We start from the raw sequence: 6,000 nt of genomic DNA, 5'->3' as shown, positions 1-6,000 counted from the left end.
ATTGCATAGTAATTTTAAAGAGGATTCCAAAAATGTGCTTAAAACTGTCATTTTCTCAGTCCAAGTAGGTTAGGCAAGCAATTTTGTGCTTGACTGGTTTTTCAAACTGTGTTTCTGGCAGTTCAAACTTTGACACCGTTTTCTTACGTGACTGTACCAAATTTTGTAGTTTTTTTCAGGTTAATGCATAGGAAATTCAATGAGGATTCCAAAAATGTGCTTAAAACTGTCATTTTCTCAGTCCAAGTAGGGTAGGCAAGCAATTTTGTGCCTGACTGGTTTATCAAACTGTGTTTCTAACAGTTCAAACTTTGACACCGTTTTCTTACGTGACTGTACCAAATTTTATAGTGTTTTTCAGGTTATTGCATAGGAAATTCAATGAGGATTCCAAAAATGTGCTTAAAACTGTTATTTTCTCAGTCCAAGTAGGTTTGGCAAGCAATTTTGTGCCTAACGTTTCTGCATTATAAATTTAACAAAAAAAAAACTCCACTGCTCTAGAGTATCCATATTTTTCAAACGTCCACTAATTCAACCTCCAATACCAGAGCGGCATGCCCTAATGCCGAATTAAGCATTCTTGGATAGGATCCAAGTGAATTCGTGAAACTGCTCGTTTCACTTTTGTGCGGGTATGAAGTGTATCGCGGAGGACCGGAAATTTGCTCCCATATGTCTCTCCCCATATCCGCTCCTGTTTTCCTGCAAATCGTACATTCAATACGACCGATTAGGGAACGAAAAGATCAACCGTTAACTTTGTATGTTAGTTTAACTGCTGAAGAGTGCGAGAGTCTTCATTTCACTGAATTTGTATTTACCCTGTCCTGTAACCCAATAGTTAGCTGAAAACCCATGTGATCAATGGAACTCCTAAAGTTTAGTATAGATGTCAGCACGTGTTGCAAACTATCAACATGTTTCTACGTATGGGTCGAAGTTGGTTTTATGAAGTAAGTCTTCCTGAGAAACAATATTGCGAATTTCCTGGATGGATTACTGACTAATACATATCAGATTTGTATTTTTAATAAATGTCTCAAAATTAAAGAACCCCTCCAGAAATTTCGTGTAGTACTCAATGTTGCCAGGTCCGTTTTTGTATCGTTTTTGTGGTTCTTTTACCGTTCTCCTGTTTTTTTATACATAATCTACCGTTTTTAATTACATTGTTATTATGTTGCCACTGATTTTATGTAGATGCGCCAACGCTGCAATCACAAAAAAATTTTACGTGTATTCTTTATGGCCATATTACTAGAGTCCAGATTAAAAAGCACTAAAGTCGTGAAAAAAACGCTTAAAAAACAAAATTATTTTCTTCAAGAAAGCATAAAACTCTGTGAAAAAGCACAAAACTCTTTCAGAGATGCAACATTTTTTTGAGATCAACTTCTAGAATTTTTTTGAAAATTTCAAATTGCTTTAGAAGCATACGGAAGATTTTAGACTGTTTTGAAAACTTTCAAAAGCCTTTTGAACTACTTGAGAGCATTCGGAAGGTTTTTGGACTGTTTAAACAGCATATTGAAGCTTCTGGAATCCTTTAGAGGCATTTGGAATTTCTTACACGGTTCACAAAATTTTCTAAACTGCTTTAATATCTTCTGGGAGCTTCTAGACTAGTTGAAAAGCGTTTGGAATCTTTTTCACTGTTCTAAATAATTTTGGAAGCTTCTAGACTGTTTTGCAAGACTTCCGACTGCTTTAGAAGCATTTTGGAGTTTCTGTGGTGTTTTTAAATCTTTTTAGACTACTTTAGGAGCATTGATGGTTCTGGACTGCTTTTAAGACATGTGAATTTGGACTTTTGAAAGCATTGAAACTGCTTTAGAAGCATACGGAAACTTTAAGACTGCCTTAAAATTTTTTAAGAGTCTCTAGACTAGCTGAAGATTATTTGGAATCTTTTAGACTGTTCTAAATGTTGTTGGAAGCTTTTAGACTATTTTGAAAGACTTCCAACTGCTTTAGAAGCATTTTGAAGTTTCTGTGGTGTTTTTAAATCTTTTTAGACTACTTTAGGAGCATTGATGGTTCTGGACTGCTTTTAAGACATGTGAATTTGAACTTTTGGAAGCATTAAAATTGCTTTAGAAGCATACGGAAGCTTTTAGACTGCCTTGAAATTTTTTAAGAGCTTCTAGACTAGCTGAAGATTATTTGGAATCTTTTAGACTGTTCTAAATGCTTTTAGAAGCTTCTAGACTGTTTTGAAAGACTTCCGACTAATTTATAAGCATTTTGGAGTTTCTGTAGTGTTTTGAAATCTTTTTAGACTACTTTAGGAGCATTGATGGTTCTGGACTGCTTTTAAGACATGTGAATTTGAACTTTTGGAAGCATTGAAACTGCTTTAGAAGCATACGGAAGCTTTTAGACTGCTTTGAAATTTTTTAAGAGCTTCTGGACTAGCTGAAGATTATTTGGAATCTTTTAGACTGTTCCAAATGCTTTTAGAAGCTTCTCGACTGTTTTGAAAGACTTCCGACTGCTTTAGAAGCATTTTGGAGTTTCTGTGGTGTTTTTAAATCTTTTTAGACTACTTTAGGAGCATTGATGGTTCTGGACTGCTTTTAAGACATGTGAATTTGAACTTTTGGAAGCATTGAACCTGCTTTAGAAGCATACGGAAGCTTTTAGACTGCTTTGAAATTTTTTAAGAGCTTCTGGACTAGCTGAAGATTATTTGGAATCTTTTAGACTGTTCTAAATGTTTTTGGAAGCTTTTAGACTATTTTGAAAGACTTTCTTAAAAGCATTTTGGAGTTTCTGTAGTGTTTTTAAATCTTTTTAGACTACTTTAGGAGCATTGATGGTTCTGGACTGCTTTTAAGATATTTGAAACCTTGTAGACTGTTTTGGAAGGCTTTAGACATATTTTGGAGTTTCTGTAGGGTTTTAAAACCTTTTTAGACTACTTTAGGAGCATTTGGAAGGTGTTTGGGCAGTTTAAAGAGCCTTGAAGGTTCTGGACTGCCTTTAAGATATTTGAAACCTTGTAGACGGTTTTAGAAACTTTTGGAAGCTGTTAAACTGCTTTAGAAGCATACGGAAGCTTTTGAGAGCTTCTAGATAAATTGAAAAGCAGCTTTTAGAAGCTTCTAGACTGCTTTATAAGCTTTGCAAGTCATTTTAGAGGTTTTATAGTGTTTTAGAATGTTTTTAAATTTTTATAGACCTCTTCAGGAGTATTTAGATATTTTTTGGTCAGTTTAAATTTGTAAATTGATACTTATACATTTTGCAACATGTTTTTGACCTGTAGAAGTCTTCAATATCTCAATATAGCAATTTTTTTGTCAAGGCAGTTATTAGTTTTGTTTATTTTTAAAATCTTGAAAAGCTTGTTTTGTAAAAAACAATCAATCAACAAAATCTGTCAAATGACGCGTTTTGGCATAAATTGTTCACATTTTAGATGTCAAAGGTTGGTTGCTTTTATTATTTACAAAAAGCAACATTTCTAGTAAGCCGGACTCTAATTATTACAATTTTTGTTTAAAACATGCAGCATTTTGCAACTCAGAAACACCAAAATTTCCTTTCCAAGTTAAAAAAAAATTAGAAACACCAAAAATGGTTTTAGTTGATTCTGATCCTTGTCACCACAAAATTCCACCAGAAGTTTGAAACCTTTTTTTAGTTTTAGTTTGCTTGGTTTCTTGAGGTTGACAGAAAAATTGGTTAAATTTGACGCCTTCTAGAGACGAAACGGTTTGACCTACTAACCAGTGTTGTCATATCTGTAGAAAACCCATTTCATTGGCTATCTATTGACGTGCAAAAGTTTATATAGTGTGGATCAAATAAGCGAGTTATTTACGATTAAATGAAACACTGCACTAAAAATTGACGCCCTGTAGAGGCCCAATCAATAAATCAACCAACCAGTGTAATTAATTCGATTTTTTGGTAACTTACTCGGTAAGTAATCGGATCATTTTGATTAATCCCAGTTACTCAACACAAATGCATTCTAAATGAAAAGAAAGCAAACTTTTCAGGTTTAATCGAGTTAACTGGAGTAAAGGATGTTTGTGAAACATCCTGTATGTTTAACATTTTGATTATTATGGTTTTTTAAAGTTGGGGAAATATTTTTACATCCTCAATGATCCAAATCACCTTATAAATTATGCACAAAATTTGTAAAAAAATAGAGATTCCTTTAATTAAATTTATAATTACTTACAAATAAAAACTGGTTAATTTAGTTATAAAACAATATAAAACGGGTCAATATAAAATATATTTACAATACAAATTGTGTTGTACAGCCTTAGGAAGGTTTCTAGAAGCATCATGAAGCAAAAAAAATAATAAATAAATTAATTTAATAATAAAAAAAAAAAAAATTAACGCCAAAGTGTCGTATAAACTATGGTTGAGAAGTGCCCCCTATCGGAGCTCTAAGAAGGTATGTGTCCCAGAAAAAAAATGTTTTCCCTTATTTATTAAACAAAAATAAAACTTAGATATGTGACACTTTGGAATATATTTCTTATGTACTTTCCATCCTTAAATTATCCTACAATCAATTTGGACCACCCTATACAGGGTCACGTGACCTTTCAAATAATATTTTGACATTTCAAACGATCACGTATACTTTAAAATTAAATTTTCTGATTGAAAATAGCCACGTGATTATTTGCATCTTAAAAATAGTCACGTGACTTTGAGAATATCAATTTTAACTGAAAAACACGGGACTGTTCAAATTATATTTTAACACTTACAACGGTCACACTTTTTTAAAGTAACTCTCTTTCGACTCAGCGTAGCTCCGTTATTTAAGAAGCTACAAAAAAGTGTAATTAAAGAAATTTGTAGGAAATTTCATCATCTACAAGATTATATTAAGGTGCTTTTGCCCTTAAAAGCGTCCTTAAGGAGTTACAAGGGAAAAAGTGGCAGGATGCATCAAACTGCTTTTTTTGAACTAACCCCATTTCAGTCAGGTGACGTTAAGGATGATTTTTAATTTTAATTGGTCACGCGACTCGGTGTTTAAAACTAAAAAAAATGGTCACGTGGCTTCTCAAATTCAATTTTGCTATTTAAAACAGTCAAAGGGCTTTGTGAAGAAAAAGTGCCCCCTAAACATTTTTTTAAAAAAAAGGATGCACCAAACTGCTTTTTTTGAAACTAACCCCATTTCGACTGATTTATGTTATCACTTTTTTTCGTGCAAAAAAGTTCACTTTTTTAATGATTTTTAGTGAAAAATTTTCCTCTTTTTTGCACTAGTGCAACAAAGTCTTTTTTGCACATACGCGTGGTTTGTTGTACAACTTTCACTTGCGGACAAAAAAGATGTACTTTTTGTATAAATAACTATTAATGTAATATAGTTGTATTTCTTGTTATTCTCCTTGTATTATTTCAATATTTCCACATCCTCAAGAGGCCTAATGAGAATAGTTATTTATGCAACAAGTGCAAAAAAATATTTTTTCCATGAGTTGCATACAACATATTTTATAAAATCGACTGGTTTGATAACAAAAGTGCAGCAAATATAGCAAAAAAGACTTTGTTGCACTAGTGCAATTAAGTAAAACTTTTTGTATTGAAAAAAAGTACTTTTTTCATACGATGATTGAAAATAGTCACGTGACCATTTGCATCTTAAAAATAGTCACGTGACTTTGAGAATATCAATTTTAACTGAAAAACACGGGACTGTTCAAATTATATTTTAACATTTACATCGGTCACACTTTTTTAAAGTAACTCTCTTTCGACTCAGCGTAGCTCCGTTATTTAAGAAGCTACAAAAAAGTGTAATTAAAGAAATTTGTAGGAAATTTCATCCTCTACCAGATTGTATTAAGGTGCTTTTGCCTTTAAAAGCCTCCCTAAGGAGTTATAAAGCAAAAAGTGACAGGTTGCACCAAACTGATTTTTTTTTAACTAACCCAATTTCGACTGACTTTAATGATTTTTAGTGCAAAATGTTCCTTTTTTTTACACTAGTGCAACAAAGTCTTT

Source organism: Ips typographus, linkage group LG3 (genome assembly GCF_016097725.1).
Source record: "Ips typographus isolate SLU linkage group LG3, UJ_Ityp_2.0, whole genome shotgun sequence".
NCBI lineage: Eukaryota > Metazoa > Arthropoda > Insecta > Coleoptera > Curculionidae > Ips > Ips typographus.
The sequence above is the reverse complement of the archived record's forward strand: the minus strand, read 5'-3'. Positions refer to the sequence as shown.